A 13,178-nucleotide genomic window follows, 5' to 3' on the forward strand; every position below is an offset into this window, starting at 1 on the left:
AGCATGTATATATATTAAGTGAAAAGGGTCTGTGGTTTCAGTGGTAAGCGAAAAATAGTCTTTGTAACAGTAATTGATGTTTTGTTCAACCCACTGTGGTTTGCAGAGCATTTCTTGTCACGGTCTTTCAAAAACATATATGTCTCTTTTCTTCAACAAATAGAATGTATCACACTCTGTGAAGCTATATTTTCCTTGAAAATACAAAATTTGAATATAGAGAAATAGATTAATGAAAGAATGCAAGGTTTCTTTTAAACAATCATCTGTTGCAGTTGTCACTAGTGATGTCGCGAACACGAAATTTTCGGTTCGTGAATGGCGAACGCCAACTTCCGCAAACGTTCGCGAACCGGGCGAACCGCCATAGACTTCAATGGGCAGGCGAATTTTAAAACCCACAGGGACTCTTTCTGGCCACAATAGTGATGGAAAAGTTGTTTCAAGGGGACTAACACCTGGACTGTGGCATGCCGGAGGGGCATCCATGGCAAAACTCCCATGGAAAATTACACAGTTGATGCAATTTTGATCCAAGCTAGCCATGTCCGTTCCTTGTCCTCACTGATGTCATTGAAGGTCTCTTCTTCCACCCAGCCACGTACAACACCAAGGGTCCCTGAAAGTATGCTAATAAACTGAAAAAAGAAAAAGTCTCCCAAGAAGGAAATCTAAAACTGGCATAGGAAAAGGTTAGACAACCATAATAAAGTGATACCTACAAATCCTAGTGAGCATAGGTGTATAATAGAGGGAGAAAGGGAAAGCAGAGTAATGCTTCCTAATACCGTGGTTAGTACCCTTTGTTAAAGTAAATTGAGTAATGGACAAAAGTCTTTATTGTATCATTTATAAATAACAAAGGGATACTATACTCATTCCCCTATAGTGGCTAATTGTGTAATAATGGTAATACTATTACCTATTATATAATATTGGCAGGGGCAAGGAAATTCCTTCTAAATAGATGGGTATAGGCAGAGAGTATGGAGACCGGAGTGATAAAGTGTCAATAAGGTGATATAAAGTTAAATGTAGCACAGACACACAGCCACCCTTTCTCTTAGCTAGTTTCCAGAAATGCTGGATAGGTAGAGGGGCTATAAAGACTCAGAGAGGTCTAAGAAGAATCCTCTAAACTAGCCCTAATCTCCTTAAACACCTTCAAGGGTGTTCTAAGCTAAAGCTCAATCTAAACGTTTAGATGACTGCCTGATTTCCCATCACAGATGCTGGCTAGGAATAACACTGTGCCAAAACAAAGAGTGGGTCTAAGTGCCCATAGTGCAGTAAAGTGTCCCTAGTGAAGTGAAAAAGAACGAGCTGGCACCCAAGAGAATAACGAGCTGGTGCCCTATCAGGGGACGTGTATATGGCATCGATTTTAAGAACCGGGAGATTGAAAAAGATGCTTGGTCGGTCCTCCTACTTCAAATTTGGGGCACTGCGCGTGCAGTCTAATGTGCCACCAGATAGGAATAGTACTACTTAACACACCACTCCTATCAGTTTAATCCCTGTTATGTGCCTTTTTTTTGGTTTGGTTTTTGAAGCCGCAGTGCAGCACCAGAGGCCCGAAAAATTAGGCATGTACACATGCCTGAAAAATTAGGTATTGTTGCAGCCGCTACTACAGAAAAATTGATGTTTGTTTCCAAGGCAGAAAGTGCCCTAATACATTGCGGCTTGAACCCTAGTTGGTGGCGGATAAGTCACACAAGTCAACCGGCATTCAGAGCTAAAATACAGCAGCGTGTGGACCATTTTTAGCCCAAGGCAGCTCATCTCATCAGGCCTTTTTTAGTCGAATGTATCGCCCAGTGTCAGTCCCTTCGGGATCCATCCCTCATTCATCTTAATAAAGGTGAGATAATCTAGACTTTTTTGACCTAGGCGACTTCTCTTCTCAGTGACAATACCTCCTGCTGCACTGAAGGTCCTTTCTGACAGGACACTTGAAGCGGGGCAGGCCAGAAGTTCTATCGCAAATTGGGATAGCTCAGGCCACAGGTCAAGCCTGCACACCCAGTAGTCAAGGGGTTAATCGCTCCTCAGAGTGTCGATATCTGCAGTTAAGGCGAGGTAGTCTGCTACCTGTCGGTCGAGTCGTTCTCTGATGGTGGATCCCGAAGGGCTGTGGCGATGCGTAGGACTTAAAAAGCTCCGCATGTCCTCCAACATGTCTGTAAAGCGTCCTGTCCTTGCCGGCATGGTCGTGGGAGGAGGAGGATGACTTTCACCTCTTCCCCTGTTAGATTCCCGTTGTGCTGTGACATCAACCTTATACGCTCTGTAAAGAATGCGTTTTAATTTATTTTGCAAATGCTGCATCCTTTCTGACTTGTTGTAATTTGGTAACATTTCAGCCACTTTCTGCTTATACCGGGTGTCTACTAGCGTGGACACCCAGTACAGGTCGTTCTCCTTCAGCCTTTTTATACGAGGGTCCCTCAACAGGCATGACAGCATGGAAGACCCCATTTGCACAAGGTTGGATGCCGAGCTACTCATTTCCCGTTTCTCCTCCTCAGTGATCTCAATGAAGGGATGTTCTTTTCCCCAGCCACTTCCAACACCATGGGTACCAGATAGGTGACAATGAGCACCCTGGGATGCCTGTTGTGGTTGGTCTTCCTCCTCCTCCAAGCCACATTCCTCCTCTGACTCCTCTTCCTCACAATCCTCTTCCAGCGTTGCCGCAGGTCCAGCAAGCGATGCTGATAAGGCTGTTTCTGGTGGTGATGGTGACCACAACGCTTCCTCTTCACGCTCATCTACGGCCTGATCCAGCACTCTTCGCAGGGCACGCTACAGGAAGAAAACAAATGGTATGATGTCGCTGATGGTGCCTTCGGTGCGACTGACTAGGTTTGTCACCTCCTCAAAAGGACGCATAGAACCATAGAAACATAGAATGTGACGGCAGATAAGAACCATTCGGCCCATCTAGTCTGCCCAGTTTTCTAAATACTTTCATTAGTCCCTGGCCTTATCTTATAGTTAGGATAGCCTTATGCCTATCCCATGCATGCTTAAACTCCTTTACTGTGTTAACCTCTACCACTTCAGCTGGAAGGCTATTCCATGCATCCACTACCCTCTCAGTAAAGTAATACTTCCTGATATTATTTTTAAACCTTTGTCCCTCTAATTTAAGACTATGTCCTCTTGTTGTGGTAGTTTTTCTTCTTTTAAATATAGTCTCCTCCTTTACTGTGTTGATTCCCTTTATGTATTTAAATGTTTCTATCATATCCCCCCCTGTCTCGTCTTTCCTCCATGCTATACATGTTAAGATCCTTTAACCTTTCCTGGTAAGTTTTATCCTGCAATCCATGAACCAGTTTAGTAGCCCTTCTTTGAACTCTCTCTAAGGTATCAATATCCTTCTGAAGATAGGGTCTCCAGTACTGTGTACAGTACTCCAAGTGAGGTCTCACCAGTGTTCTGTACAATGGCATGAGCACTTCCCTCTTTCTACTGCTAATACCTCTCCCTATACAACCAAGCATTCTGCTAGCATTTCCTGCTGCTCTATTACATTGTCTGCCTACCTTTAAGTCATCAGAAATAATCACCCCTAAATCCCTTTCCTCAGATGTTGAGGTTAGGACTCTATCAAATATTCTGTACTCTGCCCTTGGGTTTTTACGTCCAAGATGCATTATCTTGCACTTATCCACATTAAATGTCAGTTGCCACAACTCTGACCATTTTTCTAGTCTACCTAAATCATTTTCCATTTGGCTTATCCCTCCTGGAACATCAACCCTGTTACATATCTTAGTATCATCCGCAAAAAGACACACCTTACCATCAAGACCTTCTGCAATATCACTAATAAAAATATTAAAGAGAATGGGTCCAAGTACAGATCCCTGAGGTACCCCACTGGTGACAAGCCCAAGCTTCGAATATACTCCATTGACTACAACCCTCTGTTGCCTGTCACTCAGCCACTGCCTTACCCATTCAACAATATTGGAATCCAAACTCAAAGATTGTAGTTTGTTGATAAGCCTTCTATGTGCAACAGTGTCAAAAGCCTTACTGAAATCGAGGTAAGCAATGTCTACTGCACCACCCTGATCTATAATTTTAGTTACCCAATCAAAAAAATCAATAAGATTAGTTTGGCATGATCTCCCTGAAGTAAACCCATGTTGTCTCTGATCTTGAAATCCGTGTGTTTTTAGATGTTCAACAATCCTATCCTTTAACATGGTTTCCATCACTTTCCCCACTACTGAAGTTAGGCTTACTGGCCTATAGTTGCCCGACTCCTCCCTATTACCTTTCTTGTGAATGGGCACAACATTCGCTAACTTCCAATCTTCTGGGACTACTCCTGTTATCAATGATTGGTTAAATAAATCTGTTAATGGTTTTGCTAGTACACCACTAAGCTCTTTTAATAGCTTTGGGTGTATTCCATCAGGTCCCATTGACTTATTTGTCTTTACTTTTGACAGTTGAAATAGAACCTCTTCCTCTGTAAACTCACGTGTAATAAATGACTCATTTATCCTTTTTCTTAACTGAGGTCCCTTTCCTTCATTTTCATCTGTAAATACCGAACAAAAATATTCATTGAGGCAGTCAGCTAGACCTTTATCCTCATCTACATACCTTCCTTCTTTTGTTTTTAATCTAACTAATCCTTGTTTTACTTTTTTTTTCTCATTTAGGTATCTAAAAAAGGTTTTGTCCCCCTTTTTTACTGACTGTGCTATTTTCTCTTCTATGTGTGATTTGGAAGCTCTTATAACTTGCTTAGCCTCTTTCTGCCTAATCTTATAGGTCATTCTGTCTTCCTCACTCTGGGTTTTTTTATAATTACTAAATGCTAACTTTGTTTTTTACTATTTTGGCTACATCTGTGGAGTACCACAGTGGTTTCTTGATTTTTTTGCTTTTACTGACAAGCCTAATGCAATTTTCTGTTGCCTACAGTAGTGCAACTTTTAAATAATCCCATTTCTTTTGGACTCCATTTAAATTGCTCCAGTCTGATAATGACTCCTTTACACATATTCTAATTTTGGAAAAGTCTGTTTTTCTAAAGTCTAAAACTTTTGTTTTTGTGTGGTGTGACTCAGTCACTGTTCTTATATTAAACCACACTGACTGATGATCACTGGATCCTAAACTTTCACCTACAGTAATATCTGATACCAAATCTCCATTTGTTACCACTAAATCTAGTATGGCCTCTTTACGAGTTGGCTCCTCAACGACTTGTTTTAGAGACAATCCCAGTAGGGAGTTTAGAATATGTGTGCTCCTGGCACAAGTAGCTATTTTTGTTTTCCAATTTATATCAGGAAGATTAAAGTCACCCATGATGATAACTTCCCCCTTCATTGTCATTTTAGCTATTTCTTCAACTAGTAGATTATCTAACTCTTCAATTTGTCCTGGGGGCCTATAAATCACACCTACACGAGTTACTGTGTGATTACCAAATTCTAACGTAACCCAAACTGACTCTATGTTCGCCTCACTAACCTTTATTAGGCTAGATTTTATGCTATTCTTTACATACAGGGCCACCCCTCCCCCTTTCTTGCCTTCCCTGTCTTTTCTATATAAAGAGTACCCTGGTATTGCTATGTCCCAGTCATTTTTCTCATTATACCATGTCTCAGTAACAGCGACTAAATCTACACTATCAGTTGCCATTATTGCCACAAGTTCATGGATCTTATTCCCTAAACTGCGAGCATTTGTAGACATGACTCTAAGCTTATCATTTTTTTTTTTTGTAAATATAATTTTTATTTCCTGGATATAGGAGGTAAACAGGGTTATTTCTGCGTAGACTCGCAGGTCTGTGCAACTTTCAACAAGATGTTAGAGTCAAACATAAAACGGGCACGCAGGCCCAACAAGGCTGCCGGACACGCAGGTCCCAGATAACAACAACAATAAGAGCACAAGAAGGTGAGTCCCCCCCTCCCTCCCCCAGACTCTTCCCATTCGTCTCATGCGTCACCGCCATCCAAAGAAGGGTAATCGCCCGTGGCTAAGCTGTTGTCCCTTCAGGTTAAGACTAGCTCCCTCTAGGTGGCTACCTCTAGGGTGTCTAATGCAGAGTTCTCTATTACCTCCCTTGTGCCCCCTGCGGGAGCTTTTGTGATCTGCCTGTGCGAGAAGGATGAGTACTTGATCTGATGATTTGCTACTGTGGGGGTTCGCGTCTGTAGGGGTTCCCTATTGACAGCTTACTATAACAGCGGAATGCCATTTTGTAGGGAGGTGAACATGCATGGGCTCATTTCCAATGCCCCTATGTCATCATGGCCTTTGAGTAGCGTTTCTTGTTTGTGACTCTTGGGTAGTGGGGAAGGGAGAGGGTTAGGAAAGTGAAGGGGAGGAGGAGGAGGGTCTGTCCGTTGTCCCCTAGATCATGTAGGCAGAGTATAGCCCTATATTTAGTTTTGTAGCATCGTCAGGAAGTCCTGTTTCGTCGTAGTCAGTATCCAGTGAGTCCAGATGTCCAAGTATGTCTGATGCTGTTTTTCGGTAGCCAACATGGAGAGCTCCTCCACCGCTCTCAGCTCCTCCATGTGGGTGAACCATTTGAGGAGGGAAGGAGTCTCACTCTTTTTCCAGTATTGTGGAATAGTTTGCTTGGCCATGTTTAGGATGCGGATTGTGAGCGATTTTTTTGTACTTAGAAATCGGTATAGTCGTGTGGTGGAGCAGCATTGCTGCAGGTTTTAATGGTGGTGGGTTGTCAGAGAAGCGTGAAGTGATTGTGTGTATCTTCCTCCAGAATGGTTGGATGAGTTCGCAAGCCCACCAAATATGTAGAGGTGTACCCGGTGCATTTGTGCATCTCCAGCATATGTTGGTCCCATGGGCATGTATGTATTGAGGTGTGTCTGGGGTGCAGTACCATTGCGTGAGTATCTTATAAGCTATCTCCTGGCTCTTGCTAAATATGGAGCAGTGGTGTGTGATCTCACATATCTTTTCCCACTCCCTTGCGCTGAATGTGTGGTCGAGAGCCTCCTCCCATTTACCCATAAAGCGTGGTGTGGCCGTGGGTGTGTGTGTTTGTAGGAGGGTGTAGAGCTGCGAGATACCGTGTGGTAGCGGTTCAGGGTCTACACAGAGTTGTTCAAAGGTAGTGAGTCCCCTTGTAAGAGCTCCTGCCCGTGGTAGGGTTTTGGTGTAGCTAACTAGTTGTGCGTATCGGAAGTGGGTCGTGAACGGCTGGTTAGGGTCACCACACAAGTCAGTTAAGGACCTCAGCCCCTGACCGGAGCATACATGTCTCAGTCTCGGCAGTGGGCATTGCACCAGGGCCCTCAGTGCCCTAGGGTCCTTACCTGGTGGGAAGCCTGGGTTATGTGTGAGGGGAAGCAGTGGGGACGGGAATGTGGAGAGTGTGTGTCTACCGACACTCCCTCTCCATACCTTCAGCGTCGCTTTCGTGTATGTGGAGTAGTGTGTTTCCTTTCCGTCAGTCCCCCCGGGGAGCCACGGGATGAGGGCGGCTGGGATCCCAGCCAACCCCTCCTCCGCCTGTTTCCATAGTTTACTGACCCCTGTTTTAGACCACTCCACTACCCGTTGCAGATGGCATGCCTTGTAATATTGCCGGAAATCGGGTAAGGCTAGGCCCCCTTTAAGCTTATCATTTTTTAACACACTTGCTACAGGCACCTTCTGTCCTTGTTTTGGGGGACATGTGAGCCTACAGGCATTGCGCATGAGCATCCAGTAACATGGCAAAAAAAATTCCAGCTCCCCAGAGGCTGTCCTAGCACCCCGGTCATACAAATATTCATTAACGGCTTTTTCTTGTTGGAGCAGGCGGTGGAACATCAGGAGTGTTGAATTCCAACGTGTCGGGCTGTCGCAAATCAAGCGCCTCACTGGCATGTTGTTTCGCTACTGGATATCTGCAAAGTGCGCCATGGCCGTGTAGGAACACCTGAAATGGCCACACACCTTCCTGGCCTGCTTCAGGATGTCCTGTAAGCCGGTGTACTTATGCACAACGTGTTGTACGATCAGATTACACACATGTGCCATGCATGGCACATGTGTAAACTTGCCCAACTTCAATGCCGCCAACAAATTTGTTCCGTTGTCACAAACCACTTTACTGATCTCCAGTTGCTGCGGAGTCAGCCACTTTTCCACCTGTGTGTTCAGGGTGGACAGGAGTGCTTGTCCGGTGTGACTCTCTGCTTTCAAGCAAGTCAAACCCAAGACAGCGTGACACTGCCATATTCGGGATGTGGAATAGTACCTGGGGAGCTGGGGGGGTGCCGTTGATGTGGAGCAAGATGCAGCAGCAGAAGAGGACTCAGCCGAGAAGGTTATGGAAGAGGATGGAGTAGGAGGAGTAAAGGAGGTGGCAGCAGGCCTGCCTGCAAGTCGTGGCGGTGTCACCAACTCCTCTGCAGAGCCACGCATTCCATGCTTGGCAGCCGTCAGCAGGTTTACCCAATGCGCAGTGTCGGTGATATACCTGCCCTGACCATGCTTTGCAGACCAGGTATCAGTGGCCAGATGGACCCTTGCCCCAACACTTTGTGCCAGACATGCCATTACTTCCTTTTGCACAATCGAGTACAGGTTGGGGATTGCCTTTTGTGAAAAAAAAATTCGTCCGGGTACCTTCCACTGCGGTGTCCCAATAGCTACAAATTTTTTGAACGCCTCAGACTCCACCAGCTTGTATGGTAAAAGCTGGCAGGCTAATAGTTCAGACAAGCCAGCTGTCTGACGCCGGGCAAGGGGGTGACTTTCTGATATTGGCTTCTTACGCTTAAACATGTCCTTGACAGACACCTGACTGTGGGCAGATGAGCGGGAACTGCTCAAGGCGAGAGACGGAGTGGTGGATAGTTGAGAGGGGGCAAGGAGGACAGCAGTGGTTGATGTGGCTGAAGATGCTGGACCAGGAGGAGGATGGTGGCTTAGAGTTTGCGTGCTGCTTGTACTCATGTGTTGATCCCATAGGAGTTTGTGATGTGCGATCATGTGCCTACGCAAAGCAGTTGTACCTAGGTGGGTGTTGGACCTCCCACGACTCAGTTTCCTTTGGCACAGGTTGCAAATGGCATTGCTGTTGTCAGAGACAGACACACAAAAAAAATTCCACACTGCTGAGCTCTGCAATGATGGCATTCTGGTGGTGGACACAGCATGCGTTGATTGGCGTGCTGTCAGGCTGACCCCGGGTGCCGATGCATGCTGTCTGACTGTGCCACTAGCTCCTTGCGATGACCTCCCCCTTCTTCCAACTCGTCTCCTCCTCCTCTCTGTCTCCCCATCTGAACTTCCGCCCTGTTCTTCTTGCCGAGCGGGCACCCATGTGACATCTATGGACGCACCGTCATTATCAACCGCTTCACTTGTATCTGACAACTCAGCAAAGGAAGCAGCAGCAGGTACAACATCATCATCATCACACCGTACGTCCATGTGTGTAATGCTGCCTGACTGAGACATATCCCTGTTATCTACATCCTCTGGCAATAATGGTTGCGCATCACTCATTTCTTCAAACGGATGTTGTAACGGCTATCCAGGTAGTGAGAGGGTATCAGCCGTTGGAGACGTCCTTTTCCTGGCAAGCTGCTGTGTAGTAATAGAGCTCTTAATCCCATCCACGAAATCCAAGGGTAGAGTCAGGCATAGCTGTAAAAAGGCAAGGCAATAATCCAATACAATCCCCTTCCAAGAATGAGACGAGGCTAAATTTTGAAGGGTCAAGAAGAACTGAGATTTATTGACAGGGGTCTCCTTTTATGCAATACTGCACTGGGAAGGGCTACACCTACAATAACCATGTAATCACATACGTGGTACAACCCCCATTTCTCCTCCCCTCAGATAAACATGTTACACAATTAAAACATACACAATTTTACTCAAGTTCTGGATGTACCCCAAAAAGCTTTGAGGGGTTCGGGAGTTATGGGTCTTTGAAGTTTTGACCGACCACACAGATTCTCTAGCCAAAAAGAGTTCCATAAGTTTTGGCCCTGCGGTCGGTCTCTGTTCGTGCATTAAAACCCCACGAACTCCTTGCCACCCATAGTATTCCTGGTGTTTGCTGGAATCCCTATGTAAGCTTAAGTATAACTACCGAACGGCCGGTTGTTTGGTAGTTCCAGCACAAAGTTATGGGCTCATGGAGGTCTCAGCAGTGTTCACCTGTTTGCGTATTCGTTTTTAGTTCCATGCATTCACGGGCGAACACCGCTGTTCGTGCGTAAAATGGCCGCGAACACGTGTAAAGTCCCAAAATGGCGGCCATCTATTCAGAGCACAAAGAATTTGTGTGTAATCATACGAACGGCTGCAACAACGCTGGGAGGTAAAATATCACTTTTAACTGTTCCCCTGGGTGGTCCGATGTTCGGTAGTTTGGGCTGCATTCTCCGGTAATGGCATTTCTCATGAAATAGGTATTCGGATAAATCCAACTGTGTTCTCTTACATTATAAGTCCAGGCATAAAGCATAGTTTTGTTACAGATGTGTAAATAACTCCTCTGACAGATAAAGTGAAGCTGCTGTGGTGCTAGTGTTGGTGGTGGCAGCAGGCGGGTGAGTGGTATCTTGAGAGGTGCCCGAAGCTAAGCTGGAGGAGGATGGTGTGTCAAGGTTCCGAGCGGAAGCTGTAGAAGATTGGGTGTCCTGTGTTAGCCAGTCAACTATGTCCTCAGAACTTTTCAAGTTCAGGGTACATGGCCTCTGAAAACTGGGCATTATTCTAGGGCAAAAGGGAATCACAGCACCACGACCACGACAGCCCCTGCGGGGTGGCCTGCCTCTGCCTGTCATTTTTTTTTGGATTAGTGGTACTATGCGTGCAAGCTACTGTGAGACCAGATATGAGTGGCACTGTGCACTGGCAGAGGTTGGCAGAGTACACGCTGTAGGCCTGACACACCCGCTTGAAGACAACTAACTGCTATTCAATCTATAACAGTGAAAAAAGTTTTTGGGTTTTTAAATGCATGCTATTGTGACACCAGATATTAGTGACACTGTGCACTGGCAGAGTAGACGCTGTAGGCCTGACACACCCGCTTGAAGACAACTAACTGCTATTCAATCTATAACAGTGAAAAAAGTTTTTGGGTTTTTAAATGCACGCTATTGTGACACCAGATATGAGTGGCACTGTGCACTGGCAGAGGTTGGCAGAGTAGACGATGTAGGCCTGACACAGTTGCTTGCAGACAAGTAACTGCTATTCAATCTATTAGTGACATTTTTTTGTTTTTAAATGCAAGCTATTGTAACACCAGATATGAGTGGTGGCACTGGGCAAGTGGGCACAGTATCCACTGTGAGCCTGACACAGAAGCTGGCAGGCAGGCAACTGCAATTAGATTACACAGGGAAAAAAAGCAGACTGATGTTCTAGCCCTAAAAATGGCTTTTTGGGGTGCTGTCCTTACAGCAGAGATCAGATTAGTCCTTCAGGACTGTAGTGGACACTGAATACCCTAGACTAGCTATCCATTTCCCTATCAAATCAGCAGCAGCTACACTTTCCCTCCTCTCACTAAGAATGCAGCTTCAGAATTAATCTAAAATGGATGCTGTACAGGAGGTGGGAGGGTCTGGAAGGGAGGGTCTGCTGCTGATTGGCTGGAATGTGTCTGCTGACTGTGAGGCACAGGGTCAAAGTTTACTTAATGATGACAAATAGGGGGCGGATCGAACCGCGCATATGTTCGCCCGCCATGGCGAACGCGAACACGCTATGTTCGCCAGGAACTATTCGCCTGCAAACCGTTCGGTACATCACTACTTACAATCTGCAAGAATGGGTTTCCTCTCCATCTGCAATAGATCTTCTTTGTTTCTCCTTATGTTCTTTTCTAAAGGTAATTAAATTATATAACAATTAGGAACATATTCCCTTTCTGTAACACAAACAATAGAGCCATAGAAAATGAGTAACTTATTCCATTATTACAATTTATTTGTAGTATAATTAGTATCATTTTGTAAATACTTAGTGCAATACTTAATGCAACATGCAGATATTTGACAAAGCATTTCTTCGGGACACAAAGATATGTCTGGGTGCCCATATTTATATGATACAGGTTTCATGTTAAAAATTAACTCTTTCTATGTGCTGCCCTTTCCAAATCTGCAGGAGATTCAGTGGAAATCATTGGAGGGAAGGAAGCTAAGCCCCATTCTAGACCATACATGGCATATTTGATAGGTAAAAGATATTGTGGAGGAACTTTGATTAAGACAATCTGGGTTTTAACTGCAGCGCATTGTCAATTGTAAGTATTTTTGTAGAGAGACATTTTGAAACTCCAGGTTGTGTGTGATATTAAGTTCTGTGTTATACAAAGTTATACAAAAAATATTGAAAGTTCATTTAATGGTCTGTTTTCTGGGCTTTAACATCATGCAACAGGTTGACGCAAAGTAAAATTTCGGTGTGAACAACGTTAAATCCATGCTCTTATCAGGGAGTTCCAAGTGTCAATTAATAGCTAGGGCTCCTCTCTGTCAGCTAAGGCCAACTTTAGTGCCCAGATTAACAGATGAGCTGTATGCAGTGCTCAGAGTGAGTGCTGCATACAGACCTTTGTGATAAGGGATGTACCCCAACTTACAGAAATGGTGAATCCCACAAAAAGAGGTTCTAGATAGACACCTTAGTGTGCCTTAACGTTAATAGAAATAAAGAAAGAGTAAGGAATAGCAAAGGTCAGGGATATAGAAATAGAGATAAATGGAATAACAAGCCAAGTCTGGATATCAGAAATACACAAAGTCAAATTTAAGCCAGTTCAATGGGCACCCATACCACTTCATTGAGACATAGTGGTCTAGGTGCCTGAAGTGTCCCTTTAAGAACACTGTTCAAAAAGTTAAAGTCCACTTAGTAAACTCTTTCAGGGAGCATGGGTATGCCATATCTGGCTCTATACAACATTATATGGAACAATCAATCACGATTAATAGTTCAGCCACCAGTACACTTAAAGCACCTGTAGGACATGCGTCATCTATAAGTCCACCATGTATCCCTTTGGTCCTACTAGAAGAGAAGCTATTTGTCCTGAATGCTCCTACAAGGAATGCTGCTGCTGCCAATGCTGCGACTGAAAGACTCAAGACTGAAGTAACATGTAAAGTATTTAAAGTATTTCATAGCAAAAATAC

Source organism: Pelobates fuscus, chromosome 5 (genome assembly GCF_036172605.1).
Source record: "Pelobates fuscus isolate aPelFus1 chromosome 5, aPelFus1.pri, whole genome shotgun sequence".
Classification (NCBI taxonomy): domain Eukaryota; kingdom Metazoa; phylum Chordata; class Amphibia; order Anura; family Pelobatidae; genus Pelobates; species Pelobates fuscus.